We start from the raw sequence: 12,907 nt of genomic DNA, 5'->3' as shown, positions 1-12,907 counted from the left end.
TTTCCAAAAGTAGTAATTAACACTTCTTCATAAAAAGAATCCTCTCACTCCCCCTTTTTTTATTGGTAAGATTGACTAAATATTCGAGATTGGGATGAGGTTGGGAAAGTCTATAGTAAATCTAAAGACAAAAAAACAAGCAATACAAAACAAAAAATAACCATACATTTTTATATGAACTATGAAAGAACCTCAGTATCTTTCTTGAACTTCCATTTTATATCTTAGATTCCAATTCTTCTTATAATTTAAAATTTTTTATTTAATTAATGAATGCAGATGTAAAATTTTTTGATAGTTGAGTGTTAGGCATATGATATTACAAAAACAATCCCATCACCAGTGTCAAATATCCTAGTTCAGTGGTCGACAAGCCGAGGCTCGCGAGCCACATGTGGCTCTTTACACTTTTTAATTTGGCTCTTCTGTGTGCTGTGCGGCTGCTCCAGGAGTCAGGACTCTGCTCCTAGCCTCTGTCAGTGCGAGCGCCTTGTGTGCAGCCCCAGTAGCCGGCTCCACACAGCTCTGATCAGAACCAAGGCCAATGATTATAAGGCAAATTTTACGGAATTTAACGTTATCGATAAATATCGCTCTAAAGTTTTTGTTTTATTAGTTGTGTTATTTGTATCCTCCGACCTATGTGGATACTTGCACATAGAATATTCTCAATAAAAACTTATTGAAACTAAAAACAGTGTGCCATCCTATGTATTTTCGGTTTTAAAAATGTGACTCTCAAAATAAATTTCAATCGTGGTTTTGGCGACATTAGGCTCAGTTCAAAAAAAAAAAAAATAGGTTGCTCACCTCTGTCCTAGTTCAATATATCCATACTCCATCTTTCCAGCTGCAACTCACCTCTTCCTCCTGACCACCTTAACAGGCACAATAAAAAAATTCAGTGATTTCAGCTTAAATCTCATGTTTTCAGTGTTAATGCATCTATACTTTGGATATATAGCTATACCACTCACTTATTGCAGTATTACGGATGTAGTGGTCCATTTTTTTCTGTTCTTTTCATATCTTCGAACACTATCCTTGATTTTCTTTTTAAATATAGTAGTTTTGTTTAAGCACTATGGTCAGAAAATTGTTCATAGTTGGGTTTCAGTTATAGGATGTACACTCCCCATTAGCATCTTTACCACCATTTACCTCCCACTCACCTCCAGCCAGTTGCTGGGTCAAGCAATTTGCTTTTCTCTTGCCGGCTCTCTTTCTTTTTGACACTGACTTTCACTATTGTTAATGGAGAAATGCTTTGCATGTCACTTATCCTTTCTGCACACAGTTCTTGCTCACAGTGATCAGTTTCAACTCTCATGGTCATTGTAGATCTTCTATTCCAACTGCATTCTCCACTTTTGTGGCAAGCTTCCTACCATGCTCTGGCCCTTCTGATCATCATCCTATTTCTCTGTATATAATTGAAATGCCTTTTAATTGTTAAATCTCCCAAATGAATGGGATAATTCTATGTCGATTCCTATTCCTTTGACTCATTTCACTCAGCAAAATAATTTCCATGTATATCCATGTATAAGTAAATTTCATGACTTATTTTTCCTAATGGCCACATAGTATTCCATTGTGTATTTGTACCACAGTTTCTTTAGACACTCTTCTGTTGTCAGGCACCTGGGTTGTTTACAGATTCTGGCTGTGGTAAATAAAGCTGTAATGAACATAGGAGTGCAGAGGGCATTATTGTATTGTATTTTTGTGTCTCTAGAGTACATATCTAGGAGACGTGTTGCTGGTTAATGAGAATAAAAGATCCAGTTTTTTAAAAAATAAATATCCATAGATTATTCCAGAAAGGCTGGACTTGTAGGCATTCCCAACACCAGTAAATGAGAGTCTCTTTTTCACTATATCCATGCCAGCACTGATTTTTCTAGTTTTTTTGTGATGTGTACCAGTCTTTGTGGTATGAGCTGATATCTCGTTGTTGTTTTGATTTGGAACTCCCTGGTAATTAATGATGTGGAACATTTATTTATTCATGTGCCTTTTGGCCATCTGTATTTCTTCTTTGAAGAAATGTCTACTCATTTCTTTTCCTCATTTTTGGATGGAGTTACATGTTTTTTGCTGTTCAGTTTTGTCAGTACCTTGTATATGTTAGATATTAACCCCCTATTAGATCGATATAAGGCTAACAGTTTGTCTCATTTTATGGGTTGATTTTGTAATCTAGTCACTATTTCCTTTAAAATGCAGAACCTTCTCAGATTAATGTAGTCCCATTTTCTTATCTTTTTTACACTCTCTTGGATAATGGTGTTCTTCCTTGATGATGCCCTCAGTGTCAATGTCACAGAGTGTTTAGCTTAAATTTTCTCTATGTCCCTTATGGTTCAGGTCTTATCTCAAGGTCTTATCTTTTACTCTATTTTAATTTGTCCTTTGTGCATGGTATTAGAGAACATATTTGAGCTTATTATATTGGATCTATTTGATCAGTTATCTCAACATTACTTTTTCAATAGGCTTTCCATGTTTCACTTTGATTTTCTTGCTCTTTTATCAAAGATTAAATAAATATCTGGGGGTAAATTTCAGAATATTCTAATCAAAGTTATTAATCTAAGGGTCTGTCTTTATTCCAATATAATACCATTTTAATAACTTTACAGTACAATTGAAAGTTAGGGAAAGTTATGCTTCCCATCTTCTTTTTTCTAAGGATTGTTTTAACTATTTTTAGACATTTATTGTTCCAAATTAATTTGAGTGTTTAATCCACTGCTGTTAAAATGTTATGGATATACTTCAAGGGATTGCATTAAATCTGTATAAAGCTTTGGGATGTATTGCCATATTAATGATCTTAATTTTCTTAGTCCATGAATAGGATATGTTTCTATTTCCTTGTCTCCTCTTGTATTTCTTGAAACAGTGTTTTTCAGTTCTTACTTGAAAAGTTCTTTTACCTCTTTAGTTAACACCAGGGTACTTGATTTTCTGAGGCACAATTTTGAAAAGTATTGTGTTTTAATATCTCTTTCTTCTTTCATTTTTTGTATATAAGTATTCCATGGAATTTTGCATGTTAATATTGTAGCTTCTCACTTTACTACTTCTAAAAGATTTTTTGCTAGTCTTTGGGATTTTCTAAATATAGTATTATGTCATTTGAAAACAATGAGAGTTTTGACTTCCTTTCCTATCTGGATTCCCTTTATTTATTTATTTTTGTTTGTTTGTTTTGCTTGATTGCTATGTCATGTTCTTCTAGCACTTGAATGGAAGTGACAAGAGTGGGCAACTTTGTCTTGTGCCATATCTTAGAGAAAAGCTTTGAGTTTCTCCCATTGATTATAATATTTGTTATGGGTTTCTAGTAAATGGCTTTGACTATATTGAGAAAATATTCCTTCCATTCCCATCTTGCTGAGAATTAGAATTATCATGAACAGGTGTTGGACCTTGTCAAGTTCTTTCTTTGCATATACTGATATTATATTATTATTATTTTTTTTTACTTTTGTTGATATTGTGTTCTACATTAACTTTCATATTTTAACCCATCTGTTAGTCTCTGGAATGAATCCTACTTAGTAATAGTGTGTGACCTTTTTGATGAGCTGTTGAATTCTATTTGCTTATATTTTGTTGCTGGCATTTGCATTTGTGTTCATCAAGGATATTGACCTGATGTTCTCTATTTTTGTGTGACAACTCTGTCTTTTTTGGTATCAAATTGATGTTAGCTTCATAGAAACTATATGTGAGTGCTTTTGTTCTTTTACTTCTTACTTCTTTGTACTTCTCAGTAAATTTGAAGTTAAGGCTGATCTAAGAAATCCCCTTTACTACTTTGGATTTCCATATCCATTTATTCTATCTTTATGTCTTTAATGAGATCATCCTGTTTTTGTCTTTCTTCTTCTGACTCACATCACTCAACATACTATTTTCCAATTCAAACCAGATTGCAGCAAATTGTTAGCTTTCAAGGTTTGTCGCATATGTATAGTATTCCATATTTGTGTATACACATCACATATTTAAAACTCATTCATCTTTTGTTGGACACCTTGGAAGAATTCCTCTTTTAGCTATTGTACAAGTACAGCAATAAATAATGACAAACAAGTACTTTTAAATGATTTTTTTGCATCCTAGGAGTAGATGCTAAAAAGTAAAGTTTCTAGATTATATGACAATTTAATTATAAGTTTACTGAGAACTCTCCATATCATTTTCCCCATGGCTTGAACCATACAACCTTCCGAACAGAAGTGTATTAGAATTCTCGTTTTTCACATGCCTGGCAGTACAGATTGTTCTGATTATTTATGATGGGTGCCTTACTCACAGATGTGAGATTGCATCTCATTGTCTTCTTGATTTGGTTTTCTAATGATAGTGAGAAAAAAAAATTATGGTCATCTGCCTATCTACCTCTGAGAAGTATCTATTCATTTTCCAAGTTTGTTGTTGTTGTCCATTGTACTTAATCATCCTTGATAGCAATTTTTTACCTGTTTGTTGAATGTTAATGTTTTTACCATTAAATTAGCTGTATTTTAGTTTAGCCTACGTTTTTTATGATTTTTATTTTTGGGGGGTTTGGGGGCCACACCCATTTGATGCTCAGGGGTACTCTTGGCTAAGCGCTCAGAAATTGCCCCTGGCTTGGGGGGACCATATGAGACGCCGGGGGATCGAACCACGGTCCTTCCTTGGCGCATGCAAGGCCTTACCTCTAGCACCACCTCACCGGCCCCTTAGCCTACATTTAAAGATGTTTAAATTTATGGGTACAAATCGAGGTTAGGTTACCTCTGGTTGGGAAAAATTCTAAATTTTTGCTTTGCTTCTTGTTAGTTGGGGTAGTGCATATAAGTGTACATGGAAGTGCATATAAGATCTATTTTTTCTAAGTGTTATCTGAGAAAAAAAAGGTAGACTTTTCCCCTAAATTCAGTTTAAAGTTTACATTATATTTATGAGTAAGTGAATATATTGGTGAGTATAGATATTTTGTACTTCAGAATTTTGACTGCCAACACGTTAGTTATTTTCAAGGAGCAAAGTTATTTATAGACACTAGTTAGTTAATAAAGAGTTGTAATAAAAGGACTACACTTAAGTAGTTGCTTAAATTCAATAATTTATAGGCAATGGTCCTCTGTCCTCTAGAAAATGTCAACATCCTTAAATAGATTTCATGTGATCAAACAGTACAGCAAAATTTTAGTTTCTATTACTAGAACTTAATGATGTATTTTTTTTTAATTTTTTAATGGTTTTGGGTCACAACTGGCAGCACTCAGGGGTTACTTCTGGCTCTATGCTCAGAAATCGCTCCTGGCAGGCTCGGGGGACCATATGGGATGCCGGGATCTGAACCACTGTCCTTCCGCATCTAAGGTAAATGCCTTACCTTTTCTTAAATATGTAAATGATGTATTTTTAAAGTTAATATATTATTAATCTATAATTTACTGAGAATTCTCAGTTTTATCTGTAACAGGTTTTCATTGAGGATAACACATAATATTTATTTTTCATATATCTTTTGGATTTTGACTGATAATTTCTCAGATTTTTCTTGTTTTATCAAGCTTGAAAGATTTGAGAGTATGTGTCAATTGCTTTGTAGGATGCCCCAGTGTTTCTCCATCTTTCTCCATCTTTTAATGTTTATCTTTTAAAGTACAGTTTTAATAGGATCAACATGGTATAGTTATAAAGTTCTTCATGTTTGAAGTTTAGTCATAAAATGTCCAACACCCATCCATTCATCAGTGCATATTTCCTGGCACCAATGTCACCAGTTTTCCTTCTGCCCCTGCCCTACTCCATTTTCTTCTCCCTGCCTACCTCTATGGCAGGTGTTTTTCTTCTTTTTTTCTCTCTCACTCCTTTTCCTTTTAGACACTGTGGTGTGAAATATTGTTACTGAAGGAGTATCATGCATATCATTTTATCTCCTTTCAGTACCGAGTCTTTTCCAGAATGATTATTTCTATCATTGTCATAGTGGTATCTTCTCTGTCCTAATTGCAGTCCCATCCTACTTGTGGCAAACTTCCTGCCATAAACTAGTCCTTCTAATCCTCATCATTATGGTTTTTGAGTATTATAACCATATTTTATATGTCATAAATGAATGTGGTCATTTTATCCTGTCTCTCTGTTGTCCCTGTCTCTCTGACTTATTTTACTCAGATTAATACTCTCCATATCCATTCAAATCTAAGCAAATTTCATTTATCCTAACAGTTGTATAGTATTCTATTGTGTAAATGTATCATTATTCCTTAGCTACCCATCCTTTCTCACACAGTTTAGTTGTTTCCAAATTCTGGCTATTTTAAATAGTGCCAGAATGAAGTTAGAAGTGCAGATGCTTTTTCTTCATTGTGTTTTTGGGAGCCTAGGACACATTCCCAGGAACACTATTGCTGGGACTTAGGGAGATCAATTTCTAGTTTTCTCATAAACTCATTGTTTTCTATTAATGCTGGACCAGTCTATATTCCAATCAACAGTAAATAAGAGTCCCTTTCCCACATCTGTGCCATCAATGGTTGTTTTTTCTTTTTTGATGAAAGGCATATATATTTAAAGAAAAGCTGAAAGAATTATAAATAATAACTACCTCCTCTGACTATTGAAAAATGGATACCAATTCTTTATTCTGAAATAATTGTAAATAATGCATACCTTAATTGTGTAATATATATTTAAATTTGATAATGGACTAAGAGAATCATGTTAAAGAGGATCATCTTAAATTTGTCATCTTAACTTTTTCCTTTATAATCTTTTTTTTTAATGTTCCTTTTCTTTTTTTTTTAATATATAATTTTTATTTTGATCATAGTGTCTTACATATTGTTGACAATAACATTATAGGTGCATATTTACATAAAATCAGGGGGGATTCCCATCACCAATTTGTCCTCCCTACACCTCCGTTTTTGTCCTACCTCCCATTTCCTCTTCCCTCACCCCCAGGGTGGCTAGAATATGTGTTCCCCTCTGTATCCAACCCACTACTTAGTAGCCTTGCCCCTGTTTGGTCTTGATGCCTCCCTTATCTCCCCCTCTAACTGTAGGCAGGACTAGCTAGTTCAAGTTGCATGATTTTGCCTAAAAAAGAGAAGATAAATTAACTGGGGTAAGAATCTAATACTCCAAAGATGGATGGAATCCTTCTAGAGGCTTTCATCATCGATTTGGGAGATGAAGGAGAAAGAGAAGTTGAAACACTCCACCAGTACCAAAAAAAGAGTCAATTATCCAGTGGGGACTCCAGCTATATCGATAAGCACCACAAAAAAACAGACAAAAAACAAAACAAAACAAAACAAAATAAACAACCAAAAACCAAACAAACAAACCAAAAACAGGCCATGGTCTTGAAATAAGAAACATGGCATAGCACATAACGAAAGAAGAGAAAAGAAGAGAAAAAAAAATAAGAATAATTGGGGACCACGATTTCAGTAGTCACACCCAAACAGAGAAATCGACCAAAATAGATAGGTATATAAAAATAATAATAACAATAATAAATGAAGGGAAAAAATATATATGAAATAACCAAGGTTTTGTGGTTTTTGTATTTTTGTTTTTTCCCCTCCTGCCCTGGCACAGTAAATATTGGGGTCATTCGGAAAGGAATTCACTTGGCCTAAGAAATATGGGGTTTCTCCGTCCTTGGAGTATACTGTCATGGGATCAGCTCTAGACTTTGCTCAGGATCATTTATTCTCCTGGTGGTGTTTTTTTGGTGTGTGGAAGACTTCTGCTCTGTCCAGGGTGATACAATCAGAGCTCTGTGTGTAGAGGTCTCAGTATCTGCACAGATCCTGAGGTGGGACTTATGATAAAGTCAGTCTTTGTGGTTCTAGAGGTTCTGTTGCCTCAGTGTCGTTTTAATCCATCTTCTGTGGTTGGTGATCTTGTTCTTTGCACTGAACCTAGGATGGCACCTAGGATAGCGTCTTTCTTTGTGCTTCCAGAAGCCTCATTCTGTTGCAGTTGTCTCTGTCAGACCTTTGGGACTAGGGATCATGATTATTGTGCAAGTCATAGTGAAAACCCTGAACTAGGGCTTTTATATTGGGCCCAAGGTGTATACTGTCTGGTCGTGGTTCTAGTAGCCAGTCATCTGTAAGTCACGATCTTGGCTTTTGGACCTACCAAAGGGTGCCGCGTCTTCTGGTTTTGTCTTGTCGTTAGCTGGTCAGGTATGCTAATCTGCTCTCAGGTCAAGTTGTTCGCATTTTCCTCATTGTCAGGATATCATGTTAGAGCTGGCCCTTGTTGTTGACCCCGCAGTATTAAGGCTGGCTCAGATGGAGTTTGTTTCCTGTAGCTGTTGTGAAGAGCTGTGCCGATTCTATGTCTGGGATCCAGATTTCAAGGCTGGATGAATGGTATCTAATCACCTGAGGTCTAAGCTGATTCCACATGACATATTTTCAAGATAGGAGATATCCCTGTATTGTAAACAACTATGAGTTCCTATCTCTAGTAGATAAGAGCTCTTTTTGTTTTATATATATATATATGTAAGATTTCCCCTTTATTTAGTGTGTCTTTGCAGGGGGAAGTGGTGCTACATTATATTGTCGGTGTAGCTGGGGGTGGACAGAGGGGATAACAGACACAGGTCACATACCCAAAAATGATAAAAATAAAAATTAAAATTAAAAAGAAAAGAAAAGAAAAGAAAAGAAATAAATAAAAATGTATGTGCTCGCAAATGTATATGTAGGACCAAAAAATAAATAAATAAATTTAAGAAAAGGAAAAAAAATGAGTTAGCGAAGGTTTTAAAGGGCCAAAGTGGTGCAAAAGACTACCTTATATTTGGGGGAGAGCAGGTAACGAGGTGGTGTATTACAGGTCCTATGCCTATGTTGGAAGTACAGTTTTTCCCATTGTCTTTTGGGTTTTTCTTGTAATGTGTGGGTTCCCAGGCATCTTCCTATCACACCCCCTGACCTTCTTCAGGTTGGTAAAAATTTGCGGCAGGGAGGTCTTGGAAGAGTTCTTGCATTGGGGATACTTTTGGACCTAGGTCCAGATTCAGGTAACAGTCCACATTAGGCGGAGTTGATAGGGAGGGCCTCGTAGCATGAGTCCGCAGGGGAGTTGGCTGTCTTTTCTTGCCCGGGACGAGGTGTGGGTTTGACTGGGTGTCCCTTCTCTTGGGTGCTGGGTACTGGTTCTTTGGGGTAGGACGTCGATCTTGTTGCCTAATTGATTAAGGACTGAGGGTGAAGTGTTTTAATATAGAGGGAGGTCTGGATGGGATTGAGGGGTGGAGGGATAGTTGGATTTCCAGAGGGGGGAAAGGGTAAGGTGAATGGAAGGGGTAGGGAGGGAGAAAAGAGAAAAATACATTAGAAAGAAAGGGAGAAGAGAAAAGATAGAAAGTAAAGAAAAGAAGAGAAAAAAAAGCAAAAAGCAAGTGGTGAGAAGAGAGGAGAGAATAACAAGGGAATGCTAGTTTGCTTGAATGTGTTCAGTGAATAGAGCATGTAGTTTGAGTCTGTTCGTCGCTGTTACTGCTTCGGTGGTCTGACTGGTCACGTGCTTGAAACCCTAAAAGAAGGTAAACCTAGAGATAAACTGTATGTTAAAGAGATTTCTCAAAAAAAAAAAGAGTTTTCTCGGGGCCATCTCGTAGTGCAAACTAGGTATGGTATCTCGTGTGGTATCCCGAGCTGCCATCTTAGCTTGTCCGCACTTTGTATCCAAGAACGCCTGTGGACAGAGAACCTGAGAGGTTATTTTACATATAGTAAGATAGAGGCATTAATACATAGCGTTATGGGATGTTTCCATTGGAGTCAGTGGTTTGCCTTGGTATTCTTTACCTGTGTTCCTGTATACGATCTCTACAGGATTATTATGAGCCATTGTTGTAGAAGGTTGATTACGTACCTGTTCTCTCTATGCTGCTGTTCTGGTGTTGCTGTTTTCTTTGTGGTATAATGTGTAGTCGAAAGTTTGTGTTGTTAGTTTTTCATGTGTTTTGGGCATTGTTCCCAGGTATATGTTGACTATTACAGTGTTTGGAGTTTCTATCCTGTTAGACCCTGTTATTTGATTGTTAAGTATTAGTTGTGATTAAGATGTATGTTCTATGTGCTTCAGAATAGTGCTACCATTTTGTGTTTATCTTTTGTCTTCTGACTTACTTCGTTTAACATAAGATGATCTAAGTCCATCCACGTTGCTGCAAAATCTGTGATTGTATCGTTTCTGACTGCCATGTAATATTCCATTGTGTATAGATACCACATCTTAATGATCCATTCATCTGTTGTTGGACATCGCGGTTGGTTCCAAGATTTGGCTATTATACTGAGTGCTGCGATAAATAGTGGGGTGCACACGTATTTTGGAATGAATGTTCTTCCACCTTGGGGGTATATACCTAGAAGTGCAATTGCTGGGTCAAAAGGGAGCTCAATTCTGAGTTCTTTGAGCACTCTCCAGACTGTTCTCCATAGATGTTGGACTAGGGGGCATTCCCACCAGCAGTGGATGAGAGTTCCCTTCATACCGCATCCCCGCCAACAAAGATTGTTCTCAGTATTTTTGATGTGAGCCATCCTCACTGGTGTAAGGTGGTATCTCATTGTTGTCTTGATTTGGATCTCTCTGATGATGAGTGAAGGTGAGCATGTTTTCATGTGTTTGTTAGCCATCCTTCTGTCTTCCTCAGAGAAGTGTCTATTCATTTCTTCTCCCCATTTTTTTATGGCTTTATTTGGTTTTGAGGGGCTCAGTTTTCTGAGTGCTTTGTAAGTTCTAGATATCAGCCCTTTATCTGATATGTCTAGTGAAAAGATTTTTTCCCATTCTGTTAACTGTCTTCTTGCATAAAGTAAGGTTTCTTTCGCCATGCAGAAGCTTTTTAGTTTGATGTAGTCCCATTTGTTTATGTTTGCTGCTAAGGTTCTTGCCATTGGTGTTCCATTCTCGAAGACCTTTTTGATATATAGGTCTTCAAGTGTTCTCCCTATTTTATTCTCGATAAATTTTATAGATTCGGGTCTGATTTCAAGGTCTTTGATCCATTTTGAGTTGACTTTTGTATAAGGAGTGAGGTATGGGTTGATTTTCACTTTTGTACATGTGGTTTTCCAGTTGTGCCAACACCATTTGTTGAATAGGCTTTCTTTGTTCCATTTCAGATTCTTGCCTCTTTTATCAAATATTAGTTGGCTGTATATCTGGGGGTTTATGTCTGGGAATTCTGTTTTAACCCACTGGTCTGAGGTCCTGTCTCTGTTCCAGTACCATGCAGTTTTGATTACTATGGCTTTATAGTATAGTTTCAAGTTAGGTAAGGAGATACCACCCAGCTTCTTGTTTTTGAGTATGTGTTTGGCTATCCTGGCTCTTTTGTGGTTCCAGATGAATTTTGTGATTGATTGTTCTATTTCTTTAAAGAATTGTGTCTGGATTTGGATAGGGATTGCATTAAATCTATATAGAAGTTTGGGTAGGATAGTCATTTTGACTATGTTAATTCTACCTATCCATGAGCATGGGATGTTCTTCCATTTCTTTAGATCGTCTTCAATTTCTTTCTGAAGCGTTTTGAAGTTTCCCTGGTATAGGTCTTTCACTTCTCTTGTAAGGTTGATTCCTAGATACTTGATATTTTTTGATACTATCTTAAATGGAATTGTATTTTTAATCTCTCTCCTCATCTACATTGTTTGTATATAGAAATGCAACTGTCTTTTGTGTATTGACTTTGTATCCAGCCACTTTGCTGTATTGGCTGATTGTTTCTAGGAGTTTTACTGTGGACTCTTTAGGGTTTTCGATGTATATCATCATATCGTCGGCAAATAGAGATAGCTTGTGTTCCTCTTTCCCTATTTGAATTCCTTTGATTCCCTTCTCTTGTCGGATTGCTATTGCAAGGACTTCTAAGGTTATATTGAATAAGAGTGGAGAGAGTGGACAGCCTTGTCTAGTTCCTGACCTTAGTGGGAATGCTTCTAGTTTCTCGCCATTAAGTATAATGTTGGCTGAAGGCTTTTCATATATAGCTGTAACTATCTTGAGGAAAGTTCCTTCTAACCCTATTTTGCTGAGTGTCTTTAACATGAAAGGATGTTGGATTTTGTCAAACGCCTTCTCTGCATCGATTGATATGATCAAGTGGTTTTTGTCTTTCATGTTGTTGATGTGATGTATCAGATTGATTGATTTGCGTATGTTGAACCAACCTTGCATTCCTGGTATGAATCCCACTTGGTCGTGATGTATGATCTTTTTGATGAAGTGTTGGATTCGGTTTGCTAAGATTTTGTTAAGTATCTTTGCATCTATGTTCATTAGTGAGATTGGTCTGTAGTTTTCTTTTTTGGTGGTGTCTTTGCCTTCTTTGGGAATGAGTGTGATATTAGCCTCATAAAAGGAGTTGGGGAGGATTCCTGTTTTTTCTATGGTTTGGAAAAGCCTATGGAAAAGTGGTAGTAAGTCTTCTTGAAATGTTTGATAGAATTCAGCTGTAAATCCATCTGGGCCTGGGCTTTTGTTCTTAGGGAGTTTTTTAATTACATCTTCAATTTCCTCTGAGGTGATTGGTCTGTTTAGTCTTTCTAGATCCTCCTTTTCCAGTCTTGGAAGAGGGTGTTTGTCCAAAAATCTGTCGATTTCTACTGGGTTCTCTAACCTAGTTGAGTATAGTTGTTCATAATATGATCTCATGATGTGTTGTATTTCTTGGGGTTCTGTTGTAATCTCTCCCCTTTCATTTGTGATCCTACTGATTTGGGTGTTTTCCCTCTTTTTTTTGGTGAGTTTTGCCAATGGTTTGTCTATCCTGTTTATTTTTTCGAAAAACCAACTCCTGGTCTCATTGATTTTTTGTATTGTTTTCTTGGTTTCGATGTTGTTT

This window comes from Suncus etruscus, chromosome 17 (assembly GCF_024139225.1).
Source record: "Suncus etruscus isolate mSunEtr1 chromosome 17, mSunEtr1.pri.cur, whole genome shotgun sequence".
NCBI lineage: Eukaryota > Metazoa > Chordata > Mammalia > Eulipotyphla > Soricidae > Suncus > Suncus etruscus.
Note: the sequence above shows the minus strand (reverse complement) of the source record.